At 42.9% G+C, this 25231-nt stretch overlaps 1 protein-coding gene and 1 long non-coding RNA gene across 3 annotated transcripts in view; one reads left to right on the plus strand and one right to left on the minus strand.

The window, feature by feature from the left end:
* PRKN (parkin RBR E3 ubiquitin protein ligase) overlaps positions 1–25231 on the minus strand; it is an 857446-nt gene that overhangs the window by 684207 nt on the left and 148008 nt on the right. The gene's annotated exons all lie outside the window — the stretch shown is intronic.
* On the plus strand, positions 19487–20885 carry LOC119948851. Of its 2 annotated transcripts, none has more exons than XR_005457052.1 (2): positions 19487–19525; positions 20728–20885. It is a non-coding gene; the product is annotated as an uncharacterized LOC119948851 (long non-coding RNA). The 2 variants fall into 2 exon arrangements; XR_005457050.1 differs by lacking the exon at positions 19487–19525 and adding an exon at positions 20071–20221.

Here is a 25231-nt window from a genome sequence, read left to right on the forward strand (position 1 = left end):
AGAACGAGGCACAGTGAGGTGATTAGCGGCAGAGGAGTGGAGGGTGCGGGCTGGGATGGAGAAGGAAAGAAGGGAGGTGAGGAAGGAGGGGGCGAGGTGATGGACAGCCTTGAAGACGAAAGTGAGGAGTTCACCAAGGTAGTGATTGTAGATAGAGAACAGAATGGGATCAAGAACTGACACTTGAGGAACCCCTACAATAAGGGGATGGGAGGGGGAGGAGGAGCCCACAAAAGAGACTGAGAATGAACGGTCAGAGAGATAAGAGGAGAACCAGGAGAGGAGAGGACAGAGTCTGTGAAGCCAAGGTTGGATAGCATGTTGAGGAGAAGGGGGTGGTCCACAGTGTCGAAGGCAGCTGAGTGGTCGAGGAGGATTAGGATAGACTAGGAGCCGTTGAATTTGGCAAGCAGGAGGTCATTGGTGACCTTTGAGAAGGCAGTTTCCGTGGAATGTAGGGAAGCCAGATCGGAGGGGGTCGAGGAGAGAGTTGGCATTGAGGAAGTCGAGGCAGCGAGTGTGGATGACGCGTTCAAGGAGTTTGGAAAGGAAGGGTAGGAGGGAGATGGGGCGATAACTAGAAGGTGAGGTGGGGTCGAGAGGGTTTTTTTAGGATGGGGGAGACGTGGGCATGTTTGAAGGCAGAGGGGAAGGAACCAGTGGCGAGTGAGCAGTTGAAGATGGAAGTTAAGGAGGGGAGAAGGGATGGAGTGAGAGATTTCATAAGATGAGAGGGAATGGGGTCGGAAGCACAGGTGGCTGGAGTAGCACTTGAGAGGAGGGAGGAGATCTCATCTGAGGATACTGCTGGGAAGGATGGGAGAGTAGCAGAGAGGGTTGAGAGGAGGGGGGTTGGAGAAGGGGGAGGAGTGACTTTGGGGAGCTCAGACCTGATGCAGTTAATTTTACTAATGAAGTAGGAGGCCAGATTATTGGGGGAGAGGGATGGAGGAGCGGGAGGAACCGGGGGTCTGAGAGGGGAGTTAAATGTACAGAAGAGCTGATGGGGATGATGGGCATGGGTGTCAATAAGGGAGGAGAAATAGTTCTGTCTGGCAGAGAGAGGAGAGGGCAGTTAAGGATAAACCTGAAGTGAATGAGGTTGGCTTGGTGTTTAGACTTTCGCCAGCAGCGTTCAGCAGCTCGAGCATAAGAGCGAAGGAGGCAGACAGTGGCAGTGATCCAGGGCTGTGGGTTACTGGTATGGGAGTGGTGAAGGGAAAGGAGAGTAAGGGAGTCAAACTGAGTAGACAGGGTAGAGTTGAGAGCAGTAATCTGATCATCAAGATTGGGTAGAGAGGAAAGGGAGGTGAGGTGGGGTGTGAGGTGCTCAGAAAGATGGATGGGGTCGAGAGAGCGGGGGTCTCCGAGGTAGTAATATAGATTTACAGGGGAGAGGAGTGTGAGTGAGGAGGCAGGTGAGAAGGTTAGGATCAGAGAGAGGGATTTCAGAGTTGGTGAGGGTGAAGACAGTGCAGCAGTAGGAGATGATGAGGTTGAGGGTGCCACCAAGTTGGTGAGTTGGCAAGGTGGGGTGGAGCAGGAGGTTGGCAGCATCGAGGAGAGATAGAAGGCAGGCGGCAGAGGAGTCACCAGGGATATCCACGTGGATGTTGAACTCTCCGAGGATCAGAGTGGGCATGGAGAAGGAGAGAAGGAAGGTGAGGAAGGGGTCAAAACCATTAAAAAAGTTGGAGATGGGGCCAGGGGTGAGGGGCAGTAGATGATGGCAACAAGAATCTGGAGGGGGTGGAAGAGGCGAATAATGTGGGCTTCAAAGGAAGAGAAGGAAAGGGAAGGGGGAGGAGGGATAGTGGCGAAGTGACTTGTCCAAGGTCACACAACAGACAAGTGGCGGAGCTGGGATTGGAACCCGGGTCCTCTGACTCCCAGGCTTATGCTCTAACCATTATGCAACACTGCTTTTCTTGGTTCTATCTATGCAGTTACCCCTAAGAAGACTTCTGCTGAACTGTCAGAGACATGGTCAAAATCACTAACATCATGAGGAACGCTAGCTTCCTCTATGAAGCGTTTCATTATATAGCTCAGCAGTAAGGGAATGGGTGACTGTCACTCTTACTTTCTATCTTACTTGTCCCTAAAGGACACACCTATGCTGAACTTGTTTCTGAATTTATTTCTAGGGGTCAAAAAGTGTTCCAACTGAAATAGACAGGTGACCTAGATAAACCAAAGCAGAAAGGTCCCCAAATATCTCCTGTTAACATGTCTGTCCTCCTCTCCATTCCCTGTCCTCTGTCCTAGATGCACCACCCTGCAATGAAAAACATCATTGGCAAAAGCTGGCACTGACTTAACTAATTAATAGGGTTGTCACATTAATGAAACTAGCACTTATTGGAAAAAACACTGAAAACATGGCTGACATTTTATCATCTACATGAGGATTTTTCATTAATTTGTCATCAGTTATCAGTGGCATTTATTGAATGCTTATTTGGTGCAGATCATTCTCCTGAGAGAGCACAATGCAATACAGTTTAGTAGACACAATCCCTGCCCAAAAGAAGTTTATAGTCTACAGGATAAAGACACCCAACTGGGGAAATTTTCATCCTTCTCAAAAAAATCATTCAATCAATGGTACTTACTGAGAGCTTACTTGGTGCTCAGCACTGTACTGAGCACTTGGGAAACTATAATAGACTAAATAGACCAGTTGGCTGCTTTCAGAGAGCTTATAATTTATGGGAGGACACAGTCAATAAAGTACAGGTAGTTGATGCATGACTATCAGGATATGTACTTGAGTGCTGTGAAAGTGGGGTGAGTAATTAAGTGTTTGAACAGACTCAAGGGCACAGGTACAACAGCAGGGAGGGAAAATATGATGGAGAAAAGAAAAATTAGTTGGGAAAAGCTTTGTAGAGGAGATGTGATTTTAGGACAGTTCATTGTTGTATTGTCAGAAATGAAAGGAAAGGGTGTTCCAGAGAGAGCATTAGCAATTTTTTTTTAGTGGTATTTGTTAAGTGCTTACTATGTTTCCAGGTACTGTGCTAAGCACTGAGGAAGATATAGGATAGTCAGGTGGACACAGTCCATGTCCCACATAGGGAGGTCTCAGTTTTAACCCACATTTTAAAAATCATACAGCGGACTAGAGAAGCAGCGTGGTTCAGTGGAAAGAGCCCGGGGTTTGGAGCCAGAGGTCAAGGGTTCAATCCCAGTTCTGCCAACTCTCAGCTGTGTGACTTTGGGCAAGTCACTTAACTTCTCTATGCCTCAGTTACCTCATCTGTAAAATGGGGACTGACTGTGAGCCCCCCGTGGGACAACCTTATCACCTTGTAACCTCCCCAGCGCTTAGAACAGTGCTTTGCACAGAGTAAGCACTTAATAAATGCCATTATTATTATTATTATTATTATTATTATTATTATGTGGCAGAGCAGGGATTAGAACCCAGCTCCTTCTGACTCTGAGGCCCAAGCTTTTTTCAGTAGGCCACACTGCTTCCCATATGATTCTTATTATAAAAAAGCAAGGTGACACATTAAAGATACCTAGTTTTCAAGACACCCAACAACAGGGTGGATAATTCCCTCCATCACCAAGACAGATATATGCTCGAGACTTCAAGTTCACAGCCGACTTTGTAGTTCCAGTCACCATTACCAGGGTAACCTTTCTTCTTTTAAAAGATAATCATACTGTCCCTCCGTATTTTGAGATTTGTATTAATAAAGCAGGTAGTGAAATGGCAAGTCTCTCAATTTCCAAATCAATCAAAACCACACAACCCTACTTTAAATGCATCCTAGCAGTAGACCGTCCTATGGGTTTTCTGCGATACTTTGGGGGATTTCTTCTTTGTTTTCCAGTTCTTACGTAACCAATACTTTCCAAGTAGTAAAATACCAAACTCCCTGTGTACGGCTGTTTTGTCACCTCAGCCCCTCCAAATGATTCACATGACCAGACTAGCTTGAAGTACACAGGATCGATTGTGAGTGGCCTCTCCATGCTTTGCACAAGCAGTGAAATGACAGTATACAGTATATTTTTAATTTTCCACATGCAACGATAAACATGATTGATTCTTCCATTTCAGAGCAGAATTTCTGCAATTAAGAAAATAAACACCCGTTCCATGCGGAGCCGCCTTTTTCTCCCCCAAGAAAATTTCTTTAGCACATTAACTCATGTATGAAAGACAAATAAGTACCGCTTTCCCTATGGGCCTCATTCTTCTTTTCTCCCCTCTTTTATTATTTAGAACTTGCCATTCATTTTCACATCTGACAGTAAAAACCCCAGGACGTGGTTGTCGTGAAGAGGATTATCTTTCAGATCAATGCTGAAATTGATTCCAAACCACACTATTTATCAGCCTGCAGCTAAGAGTACTCTGAGTCAGGAAATATTTCCTCTCCTCAAATCCATTCTTATTCTGCTGATGGAAGGAACATTATACTAGACTCTACATTAATACACAGCTTCTTGGCTTCTTGCCCATGCAGAAAAGCAAAAATCAAACACAAAATGCAATTAGGAGCAGAACCAGCTTTGGGGGAGTGTAATCAGAATCAGGGATTCCATTACAAAATTACTGACCTGTGTCACTGCCCAGTATGCTCTGATAACTTCTCAGCATACTTATTATGCAGGCCTTATTTAGTCTTTTCAACATCCTCTTTGACACTATGGAAATGACTTTTCGTTTTCTAGCTAATATATATGCAATTGATATCAATACATGTCTATCTATTTTTATACACATAGATAGTGCCTGGTAGATCATGAATCCTACAACTGGGAGAGGAATTTAAAAAGATCATTGTCTCCAGTCCTCTGTTTCCAGGTGGGAGAATGTCAGATGGTGGCTTACTTTCACCTTAAACATCTTGAGAGATGGTGATTCCATAATCTTTCATTAGGATTCACCAGGATTCTATCCCCTATGAACAAAAATCTTTCCTGGTTTCAGTCCATTTCCTTCTGTTTACATCTCTGAGGACTTATTTTTAGAATCTCAAAATTTTCAACTCACTGTCACTTTTCAATTGATACTGTGATTCTATAGGAAAATAGAACTCTATAAATATCAAATGCAACAGACATGCTAACTACACCTCTAACAACTACAAAAATAATTGTCCCTTTTTCAGAAGAGCCAGTGGATTGATATCTTTGAATTTTTCCATTTTACAGTCAATTAACTACCGAACAAAAATCCTTAGTAAAATCTGTGAAAGGAATGCAAATTCCCTTTCTTATGGCATTAAGCACCTACTGGGTGCCAGACGCTCTTTGAAGCATTGGAGTAAATACAAAGTAATCAGGTTGGACTCAATCCCTGTCCCATAAGGGGTGCACAATTTTCACCCCCAGTTTGTAGAAGAGGTAATTGCTTGAGATTAAAGCAAACCAGGAAATCTCTCGGCAATCTTCTTTACCTATTTTTCATTATGGGGCTGTTACAGCAATGAAATGCCTTGCTATAATGGACGGGTCCTAATCCGTCTTGTCTTATGCCATCGAGCTGTCTCCGACTTATAGCGATGCCATGGATGCATCTCTCCCAGAATGTCCCACCTCCATCTGCAATCGTTCTGGTAGCGTACCCAAAGTTTTCTGTGTAAAAATATGGAAGTGGTTCACCATTGCCTCCTTCCGCACAGTGAACTTGAGTCCCCACCCACAATTCTCTCCATGCCGCTGATGACCAGCATAGGGGAGTTTTGACTTAGAGCAGATTGCCTTCCACAAGCTGACCACTGCCCAAGCTAGGACTGGAATGGGGATACATCTGCTTGACTCTCCCTCCCGTAGCCGAGACTGGTGGAGTACTGGAAACTACCCAGATGCGACCCTGAGAGGGGTCCTAATCTGACTATTCACAAAATTATATAAAATTTACACTATGAGTATTATGGATTAATGATCTGCCTGCTGTTAACTAAGGGTTGGTCTAGATATCAATTTTTGTTCATTAACTTTACTTAACTGCTCTTAAATATTTAAATTGGAAAAAACTAGGGTGATTTGTAAAATGTTGCTAAGCATACTTGGATTTGCATTTTAGACTGTTTTTTCGAGATTGATTGCTATTGCCACTGCTCAAGGACCTCTCAAATTTCAAGATAAGAAGATAATGGATTTAGATCGCCAAGGTATTTGAACACGCCCTTAGCAAGGGGTGCTGCCATCAAAAGCACAAATGCTTACAAAGAGTTTAAGAGCTTTATAAAATGATAGGGGCTGGTAAGAGAAACAGCGTGGCTTAGTGGAAAGAGCCCGGGCTTGGGAGACAGAGGTCGTGGGTTCTAATTCCGCTCCGCCACCGATCAGCTGTGTGACTTTGGGCAAGTCACTTGACATCTCTCTGCCTCAGTTACCTCATCTGTAAAATGGGGATTAAGACTGTGAGACCCACGTGGGACAACCTGATTACCTTGTATCTCCCCCCAGTGCTTAGAACAGTGCTTAGTACATAGTAAGCTCTTAACAAATGCCATCATTAGTAGTAGTAGTAGTAGTAGAGAGGCAGTGTAGGAGACAGAGGGGTGGGGGAGGATTGACAGAGAGAACTGGGGGGCTTGGAGAAAGAAAGTATGACTCTCCTTAAAGAAGCAGTTTGGCCAAGTGGAAATAAGCATGGGCTTGGGAGTAAGAGGAGCTGGGTTCTAATTCCAGCTCCACCACTTGCCTGTTGTTTAACCTTGGGCAAGTTACAACACCTTTGTGCCTCAGTTCCCACACCCATAAAATGGGGATTCGATACCAGAGATTCTTACTTAGACAGTGAGCTCCAAAGGGGAAAGTGTCTCAGCTGATTATCTCTTATCTATTCCAGCGCTGAGTACAGTGTTCAATAAAGAGCAAGCCCTAAACAAATATAAGTATTATTATCATTACCATTATTTTTACTATTAAGACTTAGCCATAAGGAACACCAATCAGTGAAGCAGTGTGACCTAGGGGAAAGAGCATGGGCCTGGGAGCCGGAGGACCTGTGTTTTAATCTATGCTCGGCCCTTGTCTACTGTGTGACCCCACCCCCAACCCCACAGCACTTATGTACATATCCTTAATTATATATTATAAATTACTTATCTACTCACACCCATGTCTACCTCCCCCTCTAGAATGCAAGTTTGTTGTGGGCAGGAAATGTGTCTGCTAATTCTGTTGCACTGTCCTCTTCCAAGCACGTAGTACAGTGCTCTGCACACAATAAGTGTTCAATAAGTACCACCAATTGATTGATTAGCTCAAAATGTCTTCCCCTCTAGACTGAGATCTTGCTGTGGACAGGGAATGTGCCTACCAACTCTGATGTATTGTACTCTCGTAAGTGTTTAATACAGTGCTCTGCACTAAGTGCTCAATAAATACCACTAATTGACTAATTGAGCGCTTAGTACAGTGCTCTGCACACAGTAAGCACTCAATAAATACGATTGATGATGACTGGCTGACCTTGGGCCAGTCACTTCACTTCTCTGTGTCTCCATTTCCTCCCCTGTAAAATCAGGATCAAATTCAACTCCTTCCAAATTAGACTAAGAGGCCTAACTGGGATAGGGACTGTGTCTAACCTTATTATCTTCTATCTACCCCAGCACTTATCACATAATAAGCACTTAACAAATACCATTATTTTTGTTAATGAATCAGTGGTATTTATTGAGCACTTGATGGATGTAGAGCACTGCACTAAGCACTTGGGAAAGTAAAACATTCCCAAGATGGTCCTTACGATCCCTATCCAAAATGAACTCTATGGCTGAGGGGTGGAGGGTGGGGTAGAGCAGAGGGAGGGAGTAGAGGCGAGGAGGAGGGGAGGAGGAGCAGAAGAAAAGGGGGGCTCAGCCTGGGCAAGCCTCCTGGAGGAGGTGAGCTTTCAGTAGGGCTTTGAAGGGGAGAAGAGAGTTTGGCAGATGTCAGGAGGGAGGGCATTCCAGGCCAGAGGTAGGACATGGGCCAGAGGTCGATGGCAGGACAGGCAAGAGTGAGCCACAGTGAGGAGGTTAGCGGCAGAGGAGCGGAGGGTGTGGGCTGGGCTGTATAAGCAGAGAAGGGAGGTGATGTAAGAGGGGGCGAGGTGATGCAGAGCTTTGAAGCCAATAGTAAGGAGTTTCTGCTTGACTGGGAGGTTGACAAGCAACCACTGGAGATTTTTGAGGAGGGGGATGACATGACCAGAGCATTTCTATAGAAAGATAATCCAGGCAGGAAAGTGAAGTATAGTCTGAAGTGGGGAGAGACAGGAGGTTGGGCGATCAGGAAGGATGCTGATGCAGTAATCCAGTAGGAATATGATGAGTGATTTATTCGGCACTTGCTGTGTGTAGAGCGCTGTACTTAGTTCTTGAGAGAGTACAATACAGCAGAATTAGCAGACATATTCCCTGCCCAAAATGAGATTACACTGCCATTACACTAAAATGCATTAAGTGTTGTTGCCAGTTTTATGTCACAATAAATATTCTTTCCAAAATCTTTTTTGAAGGAACATTTTAGCACTCAATGGCTGATGCAGGATAATTTTGATATATGTTTTCTATATACGAAAATTTTGAACAAGACAATGGAAGCAGGTGAACAAAACTATATAAACTCCCACTCCAGACTGTAAACTCTTTGCGGGCAGGGAAGGTGTCTACTAACTCTTATACTGTATCCTCCCAAGTGCTTAGTACAGTATTCCACATAAAGTGCTCAATAAATACGATTGATTAAATATGACTGATTATAAGCACTAGGGTGGATTCAAGCTAATTAGGTTGGACAGAGTCCATGTCTCATGTGGGGCTCACAGTCTTAATCCCTATTTTACAGGTGAGGTCACTGGGGCCCTGGGAAGATAATGACTTGCCCAAGTTCACAATAACAGACAAGTGGTGGAGCCAGGATTAGAACCCAGGGCCTCTGATTCCCAGGCTTGGGCTCCACCTGCCAAGCTTTGCTGCTTCTCAATGTGACTTCTATGTTGCCTCAGTTCCCTCACCTGTAAACTAGAGAATACCTGTCCTCCCTGCCTCAAAGAATGTTATCCCCATGTAGGACAGCGACTATGTCTGACCTGACTGTATTGAATCTATCCTAACCCTTAGCATTGGGCTTGGTACATACAAAGCGCTTGGAAAATGCCACAGATATTATTAAATGGATTTTGTCTGTAAAAATGTGATGGGAATTTAGCATTGCCCCTCCTTCCCCGATCCCCAGCTAAGCGTGTGTGGTTTAGCGAAAAGAGCATGGGCTTGGGACTCAGAAGGTCATGGATTCTAATCCCAGCTCCACCACTTGTCTGCTGTGTGACCTTGAACAGCCACTTAACTTCTCTGTGCCTCACTTACCTAATCTGTAAAATAGGGATTTAGACTGTGAGCCCCACATGGGAAAACCTTATTACTTTGTATCTACCCCCGCACTTAGAACAGTGCTTGGCACATAGTAAGTGCTTAACAAATACCATTATTATTATTATTGTGCTTACCTTGATCACTCAGTCAGTCAATTGTACTTACTGAGTGCTGACTGTGTGCAGAGCACTCTACCAAAGTCTTGGGAGAGTACAGGACAACAATAAACAGACATTCTCTGCCCACAGTGAGTTTACAGTCTAGAGAGGAAGACAGACACCAATATGAATAAATTACAGGTATATATATATATATATATATATATACTTATATATATATATATATATATATAAGTGCTGTGGGGCTGGGAGGGGGGAAACTCACTTGATTATCATCCCCATTGTCCCAGCAGGAACATCACTGGCAGGAGTGGAAGTCCAAGTTGGAATTAAAGCACTATTAATTATGGTTAAATAGTCCATGCTATGATAGACACAGGGTAATGAACCTGACATAGATCCTATCCAAATACCCCACACCCAGGACTCAAAATCCATCTTATTCTCATTTTACAGATGAGAGAATCAAGGTCTAGTGAGGTCAACAGGCACTATAAAGCAATGGCAGACCTGATATTTGAACCCGAGTCTCCTCAGATCCAATCCTGACCTCTTCCTAGTAGGTCACATTGCTTCCCAGTAGAATCACGCTTGTAAATATCTTCATGTTCGGTATCCGCTCGGCCTTTATGACAGATATCACCACAAATGGAGGTCGAATGGCTTGCGAAATATCTTGCTTTACTAACACAAAATAATTTGGGTGCCTTTTGTTCCTCCAATGTGTTTAGGAAGGAATTTTTCTTTGATCCTTATCTATAGGAAAAGCACTCCAGAGTTAAACAACCACAGACCAAGTCATCCTGACTGTACACTTAATTCATGTTTGCCTCCTCACTTGACCAACCAATAAATGAACATTCTTGTCATTGGTAAGGGGGGAATTTGAGTGTCCAGCAATCCACATCTGATTGACACCTGTTAGATGTCTGGGGGAAGAGTCAGAGTCTGCCCCTTAACCCACTTGCTGGGTCTCTGTTCATATATCCACAGACATTATTTCACAGGGTTTTAACTGTGTTTGAGAGCTCTTGGATGGGCAAATTTCCATCTTGTGCATGACTGACCACTAAAGATTCAACATTTACCACGATTTAAGAGTCAGAAAAAAGCTAAAGTTCTGCAAATCCAATCCATATTACAGTCTATATTATTATTATTAATAACAATAATTATTATTTGTCAAGCCCTTACCATACATATGCCCAACACTGATAGATATATGGCATAGAAACATGAGAAATGCCTTGTGTGGATTCAGTCATAATAATAATAATAATAATGGCATTTATTAAGCACTTACTATGTGCAAAGCACTGTTCAAAGCACTGGGGAGGTTACAAGGTGATCAGGTTGTCCCACGGGGGCTCACAGTCTTAGTCCCCATTTTACAAATGAGGTAACTGAGGCACAGAGAAGTGAAGTGACTTGCCCAAAGTCACACAGCTGACAAGTGGCGGAGCCGGGATTTGAACTCATGACCTCCAACTCCAAAGCCCGGGCTCTTTCCGCTGAGCCACGCTGTGACTCTATCCACCTGCCAATGCCTTGACATTCCTCTTCAAACCAATTATACAGTCTTATTTTACTCATTTCAGGTTAGAGAGTGACTCACTCTGACACAACCTTATCCACCTCCCCTTCCCATAAATATCAAGATGATTTTGGAATCTCAATGAACTTCCACAAGCAACTACATTCATTGAGAGGTCTGAATCTGGGTCTTCGAGCCTTATCAAATCTGATTCAGGGTTTTCCCATAAAAAGCTACCAGTGTCGGGATTTACCCTGAGGCACTGGATGGTATGAATAAGAGTGACCCTTATAATGAAATTTGGCTCTAAATTGTTCATCGCGTTTATGTTAGTGATGCTCATTATGGGCAGGGAACATGGCTACCAACTCTGTTGCATGTGCCAAGCGCTTAGTATAGTGCTCTCACAAGGTTTGTGTGTAATAAATACCACTGACTGGTTAATAGATATCACCCAGCACTTAGTACAGTGTTCTGCACATAGTAAGTGCTCAGTAAATATTGATTGATTATCACCCTTAGTCTAGATGTCAATATTGTCAATTTGTTAAAAGTTGTTTAAAAGATCCAAGGGTACTGGCACACTCTTGATAATTATAATGTAACATACGCAGGATATAATTATTTATTTTTCCAAGTGGGATAATTATCTTCGGCAAGTCAACTCCAGTATTCCAGAAGCCATTAACCAGTGTATAAATCAAAACTACAGTACCTCTCCTTTCTGTCCTTGTTCATCTCCACAAGTAATGGGTGGAGGAAAAGACTTAAAACTCAAATAAGTCCAATTTTGCAAGCCTTGTGAAAAGGTTTGGGAGGGGAATGATGTTGAAATGTTCATTAGCATTAGTCACATTTTACGCTTCCTTCACGGCTCTTGCTCAAGGATAACTGAAAGTTGGCCGTGTGTCCTAGGATTTATTTCAGCATGATTTCAACCTATCTTCTTCCTCTTATGCAGCACTAAAACTGAGTCAGTCAATCCACCCAGGCTGTTTAGTCAGTGCTTTTTGTGTGCCAAACAATGCAAGACAGGGTAAGACACTGAATACAAAACAATGCAAGATGCAGAGTCAGTGAGTCAATTGTATTTGAGTTCTTCTTGTGTGCAGAGCACTATACTAAGTGGTTAGGAGAGAATGATTTAACAATGAACAGACATTCCCTGCCCACAAGGAGCTACGGGAGACAGACATTAATTAATGTATAGTGATGGAAGATTCAGAGGTCATGAATAAGAGTGCAGGCCATTGGAAATACAGCAGGTGTTGGTACGGACTTGAGGGATGAATATCCAGTTACTTGGAAATGTCTACCACGATAGCTGAAACAGTACAGAGAATATTAAGCCCTCGAAACTCAAATCAGAGTTGCCTACTTAGGGAAAGCAGAATGAACCTTACCATAGTCACCAGTACAGAACCTCCTCATTACGAAAAAAAATGACACCAATAAAGAGAAACATGAGTTCTCTAAGAATCTAAAGGTGTTCATCAAACAGTTCCGACACATGGTGAGCTGATTCTCGTGAAAGAATTCAATGAAACATGCAGAAAAATGATGGGACAACATGGGGTTGCTAAGTTATAAGACAATGGCCAACTCTTACTCAGCGATTGTGCCAAACATCAGCTTGCAAGAGCAGGTACAATATTCCCTCACTGGGTAAGTGGAAGACATAATAATAATTATAATAATTACAGTATTTGGTAAGCACTTACTATGTGTCACGCACTGTTCTAAGCACCGGGGTAGATGCAAGGTAATCAGGTTGTCCCATGTGGGGCTCACAATCTTAATCCTCATTTTACAGATGAGGCACAGAGAAGTTAAGTGACTTGCCCAAGGTCACACAGCAGACAAATGGCAGAGCTGGAATTAGAACGCATGTCCTCTGACACCCAAGCCACTTTCCACTAAGCCATGATACACCTAAGCAATGCCACTATTTTTTGTTTAAGGTATTTGTTAAGCACTTATTTGCCAGACACTGTACTAAGGACTTGGTACAATACCATCAGGTTGGAAACAAACCATTTCCCACATGGGCCTCAGAGTCTTAATTCTCACTTTACAGATGAGGTAACTAAGGCACAGAGAAGTGACATCACGTGACGTGACCAAGATCACTCAGGAGCAAAGTGGCAGAGCTGGGATCAGAACCCAGGTCCTCTTACTCCCAGGCCTGTGCTCTTTCCAACAGGCCACACTACTACCTATGATGATTACATATTGATTACATCACCATTCAACAGAGAGACCTGAAAGATACTGAAATTACTACCGCTATGTAAGCAACCGGGTGCCAAAAAGATCTTTACTTTCCATGTTCCCAATTTTCGCAAACACTAAAATTGATGCCCTGCAAACCGGCATTCAAATCAGGTGGCTCAACTTTAAATTCTTAGAAGATTATGGCAAGACATCCCATTTGATCTACCAGTGTGACAAAGAATTGGGTGTCAATAAATGGTATTTATTGAACACTATGTGTAGAGCACTGCACTAAGCACTTGGGAAAGTATAATATATTAGAGTTGGTAGACATGATCCCTGTTGGCAGTGAGCTTACAGTCTACAGGGAATCTTTTTGGATGCATTCTATGAGTCACCTTTTGTGGCCTTGTCAGCAGTGGTTTCAGGAGAAAGAGAAGCAGTATGGCATAGTGGAGAGATCACGGGCTTGGGAGTCAGAAGGATCTGGATTCTAATCCTGGCTCTGCCTATTGCTTGCTGTAAGACCTTGGGCAAGTCATGTAACTTCTCTGCGTCTCAATTGTAACATAGAGATATCTGTTCTCCCTCCTACTTAGACTGGGAGACCCATTTGGGACACGGACTGTCAGAGAACTCTGAAGCAAAATAAGCAATGCATCAACATCTTTCCTAGTTCACAAACCTGACAGAAGGCATGTTTACCGAAGCCTAGATCGTGGACTACAGACCAAGATGAGTAGTGCGGATGACAAGTGGCAAGGTGCCCAGTTTGAAAAACCAACAGGGCTAAGTGCCGGAAAGCAAGGACATCAGCGAAATCCTAAACATTGCATAGGGTTCACGCATATCACCACAGCAGCATTGCAGAGATGACTAAATCCCCGTTTCGAAACAGGAATCTTTCAGAGATGGCAACGACGCTTCAGTGATCAGCTGAACACACCTCCCAAAACTCAAGATGATACTGTAAGAAGAGTTTGCCTGTCGATGTGTGAAGATAGGGTTTTGGCTGTAAGACCTCATCAAGTTATCACTGTAGTCTGAGCCATGAAGGATGTCAAAACTCCCAGATGTAACAGGAAACCAGCAGAGATATGCAAGTAGGGAGAATGCATACAATTTAGCCACTTACACAAGCTCTTCGATATACGGAGCACTAAGGAAGTGCCACAAGATTTCATAGATGCAGCCATTCTCTAAGCTGCTAGCTCCTTTATTTATGGGGTACTTGTTAAGTGCTTACTATGTGTCAGGCATTGTTCTGATGTGCTAGGGTAGTTGCCAGTTGGTTAGGTTGGACAAAATCTCTGTCCTTTGTCAGGCTCACAGTCCTAATCCACATGGAGAAGTGAAGTCACCTGCCCAAGGTCACACAGCAAACAAGTGGCAAAGCGTTGTGGGCAGGATTTGTGTCTAACAGCCTAGGTTATACTGTACTCATCCAAGTGTACTCTCCCAGTACATGCTCAATAAATACCACTGATATTTTGATCATCATCATCTTAAAAATAAAGGGAAGAGAGAGTTTACAGGGGAACTCATGGTGGGACTTTATTAGACACTACTGCTGAGAAGCAGAGTGGCTCAATGGAAAGAGCCCAGGCTTTGGAGTCAGAGGTCGTGGGTTCAAACCCCAGCTCCACCAATTATCAGCTGTGTGACTTTGGGCAAGTCACTTAACTTCTCTGGGCCTCAGTTACCTCATCTGTAAAATGGGGATTAAGACTGTGAGTCCCCCCCGTGGGACAACCTGATCACCTTGTAACCTCCCCAGCGCTTAGAACAGTGCTTTGCACATAGTAAGCGCTTAACAAATGCCATCATTTTCTAGACTGTGAGCCCGTTGTTGGGTAGGGACCGTCTCTATATGTTGCCAACTTGTACTTCCCAAGCGCTTAGTTCAGTGCTCTGCACACAGTAAGTGCTTAACAAATACCATCATCATCAATAAATATGATTGAATGAATGAATAAATGCTGGCAAGGTCCTAGGTAGTATCCTTCTGGGCCAATAACTGAAGAACAATAATTAATCATTCACTCACTGAATCACAACGTGACCCCAGAACAAATTGCTGCCCCAGATGGTCTGACTTTTGCTGCCTATCAGATCCTGGGGACTACCAGGGAACAACATCAAGGCCTCTTCGTGGACCTTAGAAGCACTTGATAATGTTTAACAAAACATCTGATCTCTGGCACATGCTACGGATGTCTGGCTGCCTTGAAAAGTTTAACAAGACCCTGGCATTAGTTTCCAGTTATCTGCCTGGCCATTTTCGAATCGGAAACACCTGGTCATCATTTTCCCCTATTACCGATGTAGTACAAGATCTCTCAGCACAAAGACCAGTTGATTTTGAACTTTCCTGTATAGCCATGCTTTTTTTTCTTTTAATGGCATTTGTTAAGTGCTAGCTATGGGCCAGACAATGTGCCAAGAGCTCAGGTAGATACAAACTAATCAGGTCAGACACACCGTCCCTGTCCCACATGGGGCTGACAGTCTTCATCGTCATTAAACTGAGGCACAGAGAAGGTAAGTGACCCACCCAAGGTCACATAGCAGGGAAGTGGTGGAGACAGAATTTGAACCCAGGTCTTTCTGACTCCCAGGCTCTCCTCACTGCATTAGTTTCCATGCTGCTTCTCTCATGCTTGAGGATGTAATATATGGCCGGTGTCAGAATACGATTTCAATATGATGTCTTCCCCTCTAGTCTAAATGGTCACTGTGGGCAGGGAATATGTCTACCAACTCTTATACTTCCCCTCCCAAGCACTTAGTACAGTGTTCTGTCCACAATAAGTGCTCAATAAATACCACTGACTGATGAATACAATTGACTGATACTTGGGGAAAGAAACCCATTGAACTTAACTGGTTGAGAATGTCATCTAAAGTCTTGGGAATTACTCATATGTGCACTTATGCACTCACTTGTGCTTTGGAAATGCACACCTACGAAAATCAGTTAGGAGTGAGAGTATAAGTTCCTGGTAGACAGGGAACACATTACTTCGTTTTTGTACTTTTCATGTGCCTCAAACACATGAAATGGCATGAAGTGGGTGCTCAATAAATGCTACTATATATGTATATATGTTTGTACATATTTATTACTCTATTTATTTTACTTGTACATATCTATTCTATTTATTTTATTTTGTTAATATGTTTTGTTTTGTTCTCCGTCTCCCCCTTCTAGACTGTGAGCCCACTGTTGGGTAGAGACCGTCTCTATGTGTTGCCAACTTGTACTTGCCAAGCGCTTAGTACACTGCTCTGCACACAGTAAGCGCTCAATAAATTCGATGGATTGATTGATTGATTATACCACCTGTGCAGTGTCCTCAGTGTGAGGGAAACTGGAATAAGCCCTTGAGAATATACAATTAAGTGAGAGACTCTGATCATACCCTCCAGGAACTTAGAGTCTAACTGGGGGAACTGAAAGACAAAAAAACATTGATAGTAAAAATAAGGCTGCATAAGTCAGGATAAAGTAATCTGTGTTGAAAATATATACATTTATAAATATTTATATACCTTCCATACACATGCACACACACATATGTATGGAAAGGTACATAAATATGCTGTAAAGGTCAACCACCAAATGGACAGGACCTGGGACGGTAGGCCTAACCACAGGGGAGCTGGATTTTCAGAGGACTTTGAAGAGAGAGTGTTGCAGTCTGGGGGTGGAAATGGGCAGTGAGTTCCACAGAAGAGGGAGAACACGAATAAGGGGTTAAAGGTAGTACAGTCCAAAACACGCCAATCAGAAAACTACCTGAGGAGGAATGAAGAGTGAGGACTGAGAGAAGCAGCATGGCAGTCAGAAGGATCTGGGTTATAGTCCTGGCTCTGCCAGTTGTCTGCGGTGTGACCTTGGGCAAGTCACACTGTGCCTCAGTTACCTCCTCTAAATTGAGGAATTAGACTGCAAGCCCCATGTGGGACATGGACTGTGCCCAACCTGATCAGCTTTTACCTAACCCAGTGCTAACAAAAGAGCTTGGCACGCAGTAAGTGTTTAACAAATACCATTTTTTTTTAACCCAGTAAGAAAGTTGGCTTAAGAGCTGAAGTGTGTGGACTAGAGGTGCTGGGAGAAAAGACTTGATAATAGAGAGTTGATTGTATGCTTTAGAGCCTACCTTCAAGCCTAATGTGGTGGAGAATGTGTAAACACTGAAGGCTTTTGAGGAAGGGAGAAATGTGTGCAAAACAATGTTCTAGAATAATTATCTAGGCAGCAGAATGAAGAATTGATCAGAGAGAAGAGAGACAGGAGATAGGGAGAGGAGGCCTTCTAGACTGTGGGCCCGCTGTTGGGTAGGGACCATCTCTATATGTTGCCAACTTGTACTTCCCAAGTGCTTAGTACAGTGCTCTGCACACAGTGAGCGCTCAATAAATACGACTGAATGAATGAATGGATACAGTTACCATAACTGTATGGCAGAAGTACCTGGACAATATGGAGGCTGTATGGATGGACAAAGGGACAGACTGTGGAAATGCTGTGAAAGAAAAACATAGGGATTGGGTGAAAGACTAAATCTGGGGACTGAAAAAGAAGCAGCAGTCTTGATAATACCAGAGTGAGAAGTAGCGTGGCCTAGTGGATATAGGACATGCCTGGCAGTCACAAAAACCTGGATTCTAATCCCAGCTCTGCCACTTGCCTGCTGCGTGACCCGGGACAAATCACTTAATTTCTCTGTACCTCAGTTACTGCCTCTGCAAAGTGGGGATTAAGATTTGGAGCCCCATGTGGGATGTGGACGGAGCCCCATGTGGTTAGTTTGTATCTACCTCATGGCTTAATACAGTGCCTGGCACATAGTAAGCATGTGACAAATACCAGTGGGAAAAAAAAAAAAAAGAGAGAGTTCTGAGACAGGGAGAGGTGTCCAGTACCTGGAGAAGGCCAGGGAGAAGCTGAAATATTTGCAGTGTGCCTTTCCACCATTTAGAACGGTGGGGTAGTCCCCCTTTTAGACTGTGAGCCCACTGTTCGGTAGGGACTGTCTCTATATGTTGCCAACTTGTACTTCCCAAGCGCTTAGTACAGTGCTCTGTATACAGTAAGTGCTCAATAAATACGATTGATTGATTGATTCCCTGCCTATCAGGAGCTTAAAGTCTAGAGGGGGAGAGAGACAGTAATATAAATATATTACGGAGATGCACATATGTCCTGTGGAGCTGAGGGTGGAGTGAATAAAGGGTATAAATCCAAATTCAAGTGCAATGCAGAAGGGAAGAATAGGGGAAAAGAGGGCTTTAGTCCAAGAAGGCTTCTTGGAGAAAGGTTTTACCTAAGATTTTGAAAGTGGGGGGAATGCTCCTCTGTAGAATTCAAAGGGGAAGAGACTAGATATAGGACATGGAAAAGGGGTCTGTGGTGAGATAGACAAGATCGTGTTACAGCTACTGGTTGACATTAAACAAGCCAAGTGAACACTCCCTCCATCCCTCTCTCTTTGTACTAGGAAATCAGTGAGGTAAGATAACAGGTACAGTACTCAGCACACAATAAATACTATTGATTGATTGGTAAATGCTATGGGGCCACTGGTGGAGTGGAATATCAAGCATTTAAAGGGTACAGAACCAATTGCCTAAGCGATGCAGAAAGGAGAGAAAGGAGGGGAAATGCACTTCATCACTGTTGGTTACCATTTCCACCTCGGAAATGACCATTCATCCAATAATTCACAACCACTAATCGCATATTGTAAAGAAAAGACTGAGGACACTAGCCAGCTATAAAGTGATGAACCCATAAATTAAGACTTTATGACATAATGGTAACCATAGCAACGGAGCTTGATTGTTTTGTGATGCTATTAGTAGCCTAAAATGCCTAAAACCCTCAAATGGAGCTTTCTTGAACTCCATCCAGAACATTTAACTGGTAGCAGTAAAATGATTGTAAATTTTCATAATGGATTATATTACTGCCTAGGTTAGCAGCGCTTCATTTTAGCGGTTTTTGTTTCCGACAGAGCTAGAGTTATATGCAAACCGGCTCAGTTTTCAACAAGAGAGTCTGATTCAGACTTTGAACAGCTTAATCCACTGATTTGGCTAAAATACCAGAGTCACATTCTGCACTCAACTCCACCCCGCTGGCCACTCACCAACCCAGACCCAAAGTAGGCCACATTATTTCCAAACTAGGGCTTCATTTCTGATGTCACATGCTGGAGAAGCAGCATGGCCTGTGGAGAGAGCATGGCTCTAGGAATCAGAGAACCGGGCTTCTAGTTCTGGCTCTGCCAGTTGGTGCTGTGTGACCTTGGGTAAGTCAGTTAACCTCTCTGAGCCTCAGTTTCTTTAACTGCAAAATGGGGATTCAATACCTGTTTTCCCCTCTACTAGGACTGTGAGCCCCATGTTGGACAGGGACTGTGTCAGACCTGATTATCTTTTATCTACCCCAGCATTTAAAAACCTTTGGGAAAAAAAAAAAAACCTAGCAATGCCAAACTTCTACTTTCAGTTCCTGGTGTCACTTCCATACTCCTTCTGAACTCCTCCACTGTCAGCCCCGAGATGACCTTCAGTTTCTTAATCCAACTCATCTATCCCAGAAAGACTACTTCCTCATGTTCCAATCCCTTCTCCCCAACCTACACACTCCCAACATCTCACACATCGACACTCTAGACCTGCTTATTTCCCAGCCCTAAATCATTCTCCCCTCCACCTCACACTAATCAACTTCCTCTACTCCGTCGCTATGCCAGTTATATGGAAATTCCACATTCCACACAAACACCTTAAACTTTATATAACAAACCTAACTCTTCTTTTGAAATCCATGAGGTTCACACAGGAGACAGATTTGATAGGCTAGGACTCAGTCATGATTTTAACAGATTTATAATTCTTTGCTCTGGGCCATGGCATAATAGGAATGTATTCTCTACTCAATAATAGAAGAATCGAGCTCAAATATTAAAATGAAAAAGAAGGCATGACTCTTCTGCTTTCAGGTAACTTCATCTATTTGTGGACAGAATCTACTTAGGACCAGAAAATATGCACCAGGAGAAAATAAGTCTTTAATCTTTAGATAAGTCTAAAGAGGATGTGGTGATGCCAAGCAAAATACATTGCAATTCTGCATTTAAATTCTCAGGGAGACCATTTTCTTAACACACTCTGGATTATCATAATGAGCCTGGAATCATGGGTTTGTCATATCTCAGCCTTTGCAAATCTCATTAGAGTCGGCAATTGGTGCAGCAATTTTGACCAAAAGACACAACCCAAGTTAATGCGCACAGGACATCTTAACCTTGGTTAGTGATTACTAATGCCTTGAAGGCAGCCACTGGTTTTCCCAGCCTAGCTGTTTTCTTAAAAATAATGGCAGTTTTCAGCTTTAAATATATGGGTTAAGGGAAACTTTATTGATCAATTGATGGGAATGCTGAGGACTCCACACTAATCAATAATTTTTAGGAATCTTACTTTCCATATTTATGTTTAAACCTAGAAAGCAGTCCTCCTGTGCACAGTATCTCAGAGATTCAACTCAGAAGGTGACATGACCACCAGGTTTCACTGTAGAAGAGGAAGATGTCCCAAATCAGAAGAAAATACTGCTTGAAAATCACAATTATTAGATCGATGGAATAAATCTACCTCACACAGGATTTTTTTGGAAGACTCATTTACCAAGGTGCCCAGATACCTTACTAACCCCAAGAGACGGCTAGAAAAACTCTGAATATATAATATTAATAATAATAATTGTGATATTTGCTAAGCGCTTACTGTGTGCCAGGCACCGTACTAAGTCATGGGTGGGGCAGGGGGCACATATGGATAACACAAGCAAATCAGATTGGACACAGTCCCTGTCCCACCTTGGGGTCACAGTCTTAATGCCCATTTGACAGATAACAGGCCCAGAGAAGTAAAGTGACTTGCCCAAGATAACACAGCAAACAAGTGCTGGAGCTGGGATTAGAACTCAGGTCCTTCTTACTTCCAGGTCTGTGCCCTATGTCTACCCCCACTCACACCCCACAACACCCCACCAGGCGATGATAAGAATAATAATGACTATTATTATTATTATTATCGTGCTCTATCAATTAGAGCACAGGCTTGGGAGTCAGAGGTCATGGGTTCTAATCCCGCCTCCACCACGTGCCTACTGTGTGACCTTGGGCAAGTCACTTAACTTCTCTGTGCCTCAGTTACCTCATCTGTAAAATGGAGATGAAGACTGTGAGCCCCCTGTGGGACAACCTGATCACCTTGTAACCTCCCCAGCGCTTGGAACAGTGCTTTGCACATAGTAAGCGCTTAGTAAATGTCATTATTATTATTATTATTAACTAGGCCATGCTGCTTCAATATCAAAGATCAAACTAAGAAACGTAATGACATCAGTACTAAGACGGAAAAGATCAAGTGTCAAGCTAACCTCCTCCAAACTGTCAATGGTATTTACTGAGCACTGACAGTATGCAGAACTTTGTACTAAGCGGTTCTGTTCTCCCATCTACACCCACTTCCTTGGAGACCTCATTCATCCACATAGCTTCAACTACCATCTTCATGCAGATGATTCCAAAATCACATTTCCAGCCCTGATCTCTCTCCTCCTCTGCAGTTCATATTTCCACCTGCCTTCAGGACATCTCTACATGGATGTCCTACTGACATCTCAAACTTAACATGTCCAAAACAGAACTCCATGATTTCCTAGCCAAACCCTGCTCTCCCCTTGACTTTCCTGTTACTGTAGACAGCACCACCATCCTCCCAATCTCACGAACCTAGCATTACCCTCAATTTAACTCTCTCATTAAACCCACTAATTAAATCAATCCCCAAATCCTGTTGGTTCAATCATCAAAACATTGCTAAACTCTGCCCACACTAAGATGTTAATAATAATAATAATAATAATGTTGGCATTTGTTAAATGCTTACTATGTGCCAAGCATTGTTCTAAATGCTGGGGTAGATAATCAGATGGTCCCACGTGGGCCTCACAGTCTTCATCCCTATTTTACCGATGAGGTAACTGAGGCACGGAGAAGTTAAGTGGCTTGCCCAAGGTCACACAGCTGACAAGTGGTGGAGCACTTACCCTATATCCTGTCTTGATTACTGCATCAGCCACCTTGCTGACCTCCCTGCCTCCTATGCCCATCTACCTCTGTAACAAATAAAAACTCATCTTTGGCTTTAAAGCACCCAGTCACCCAGTTCCCTCCTATCTTACCTCCCCCATTTCCTACTAAAACACAGAAGACTCACTTTGCTCCTCTAATGCCAATCTACTCACTATATCTATCTTTTCGCCAAACCCAGCCCTGCATCCTCGAGTCCCTCAAGAGCCCATTCCAGTGTGTGCTTCATAATGCAAGTATTCAGTAAATAACGATGATGATGATGGTGGCAGTGAAGATGATGGAGGAGGTAGCTGCAGAAGCAGCTGCAGGGAGAAGAGTCTATTTCCCACTAGTTATCAGCCGGTCAGTCACAGAGTCACAGCTATAGAGCGCTTACTGTGTGCAAAGCAGTGTACTAAGCGCTTGGGAGAGTAAAATATCCCACTCCCCAGACATGGAATACCATGCCAACAAACCCCATAACCTTTGTAATGCTGAGTTTATGCCAGACCTATGCTTATTCCACAAAGAGAGCAAGTCACGCCAATCAAACAGCCATCCCTTTATATAAAATCAGTGCGTGTTTGTCATCCCAGAAAGGTTCTTTGCACAGTGATTATGCTAATATTTGCATCGGTGTATGTTTTAACTTTCATATAAAATGTAAAGTCTGAATATGGCATGCACATATATTGAGTGCACTTCTAGTTTGATTCACTGAATTCTGAAAGGTGCTCATAACATTTTTAAGCAAATGACTATGCCACATCTTAGGGGACCTGAACTCTTTGTCAGAAGGGAAAGTTAGCGATCCATCAAAATAAATATAGGGAAAATGATTGCGTGCCATTGAAGATTGATGCGGGTCTGAACATTTTATATCAAAGTTTGACTAATTGATTATTCCGTTCTTCAGACTTGCAAAACGTGATTGATTCCACCTTTTCATGCAGGCACAAAAAGACAAGTATGAAAATAAGGGGAAATGAGTTTATGTTGCTTTAAAATTAAAATGCTGTTGTGTATACGAAGAAAAGTAAATGAGCTATGCAAAGATTTTAGGCCATCTTTTACAAAAGTAATTAACAATCACTCAGGGTCTATCCAATTCGAAACAATGGGAACAGAGTCAAGATATGTCCATGGTGGCCCTTTGTTTTATTTGAACCAATTAACAAGCTATTTGATATAACAGTAATTAGATCTCAGCTGGAAGAAGATCATTACGTCTTAATGGGATGATTAAAGACAAAAATTCGCTGTTCTTGCAAAATACTTACATGTATTTCAGGTAACAACAGTAGAGATTATTTTACCTATTACTAATAATGCTGGGAATTTAAATGCCTCCTCGAACCTGTGGGCAGGGAACAGGTCTACCAACTCTGTTGTATTACACTCTCCCAAGCGCTTAGTACATTGCTCTGCCCACAGTAAGTACTCAGTAAATGCTATTGATTGATTCTACATATGAAACACGGTGGGTAGATACAAGATAGTCAGATGGAACACAATCCCTGTCCCACCCAGTGATCATAATTTAAGAGGGAGGGGAGAACAATTATTTAATTCCCATTTTATAGAAGAGGACATTGAGGCACTGAGAAGTCACCTGAATTACCGAAGGTCACACAAGCAGGCCACTGGTAGAGTTGAGACTAGAACCCAAATCCTCTAGTTTATATAATTTGACTTTCAGAGGGGCAACTCTCAGGGTAAAATAATGGAATGACTGTAGATTTAGGCTTATTTCTATGTTTTGCTTTTTTTCACCACTGCATGCTAGCTGAAATCTGGGAACCAGCTGTCAAGGATAGACTGGCATGTTTACCACAATCAAGAAAGCAGTGTCTCTTTTTGAGCCAAAGCTTTGTAAGGCTACAGAGACAAAAGACACAAAAGTGAAAACATCAAACATGACAACATATCAAGAGAAGGTCTTTTGGGCGCATAATGCAGCTGGCATTGGAGGTTTCCCAATGGCCTATTCAGTTCCAGCTGCACTCAGTGACTTTAATTACCAGGGATGTCTTCTTCAAGTACAAAGGACAACTACACATAAATACACCACCATAAACCACTAACATCATACCATTCCGTGTAGAACTACTATGTGAGTGCTATACTGTCATTTTAACTTACTGCACAATATGTTCAGTCATTTGAAAATGGAACTAATTTAGGATTAATTATATTAGAAATTCTCACTTTTTAATTAAAAAATTTCCATCCACAATCTTTCAATCTTTTCTGCATAGAATATGGAAAAGCTGACACCCTAGCCTCTAGCACCCTTTCATTTCCTCTCCAGGAAATACGAACCTGAAGTTTTATAGAATGCCCACCTCTACCACATATTTTTTTCTGGGTTGTAAGCTCTGCCCCTCTGGACCTTAAGTTTCTTATGGGCAAGGAATGTGCCTGCTAATTCTGCTGCACTGCCCTCTCCCAAGTGCTTAGTACAGTGCTCTCTTGTGCACATAGTAAGCACTCAATAAATCCTATTGATTGATGTTTTCCATTAAAACTATCTCTCTCTCTTTCCGCCCACTTCTCTCCACCATCTTAATAGGACCTCAAAAGTCCCCTGCAGATCTCATTTTTTCCCCTCAAATCCTGACCCTGTAACCAGGTCATTTCTGAAGAGCATCTTACCAAAATCGGCTGGGAACTTGTCTGTAGAAAAGAATCACATAATACACTCTCCAAATGGGTGAAGAGGACGAGGATGAAGATGAAGGTAGAGCAATCTCCCACCAAAGAGACTGAATGGGCCTGTCCCATCTATTCCCACAGGCTCCTACTAGAGAAGAGAGTACGGCAAGGGAGGGGGCAACCAAGTACAGGGTGCACATCAATCAATCAACA

This window comes from Tachyglossus aculeatus, chromosome 2 (assembly GCF_015852505.1).
Source record: "Tachyglossus aculeatus isolate mTacAcu1 chromosome 2, mTacAcu1.pri, whole genome shotgun sequence".
NCBI classification, from domain to species: domain Eukaryota; kingdom Metazoa; phylum Chordata; class Mammalia; order Monotremata; family Tachyglossidae; genus Tachyglossus; species Tachyglossus aculeatus.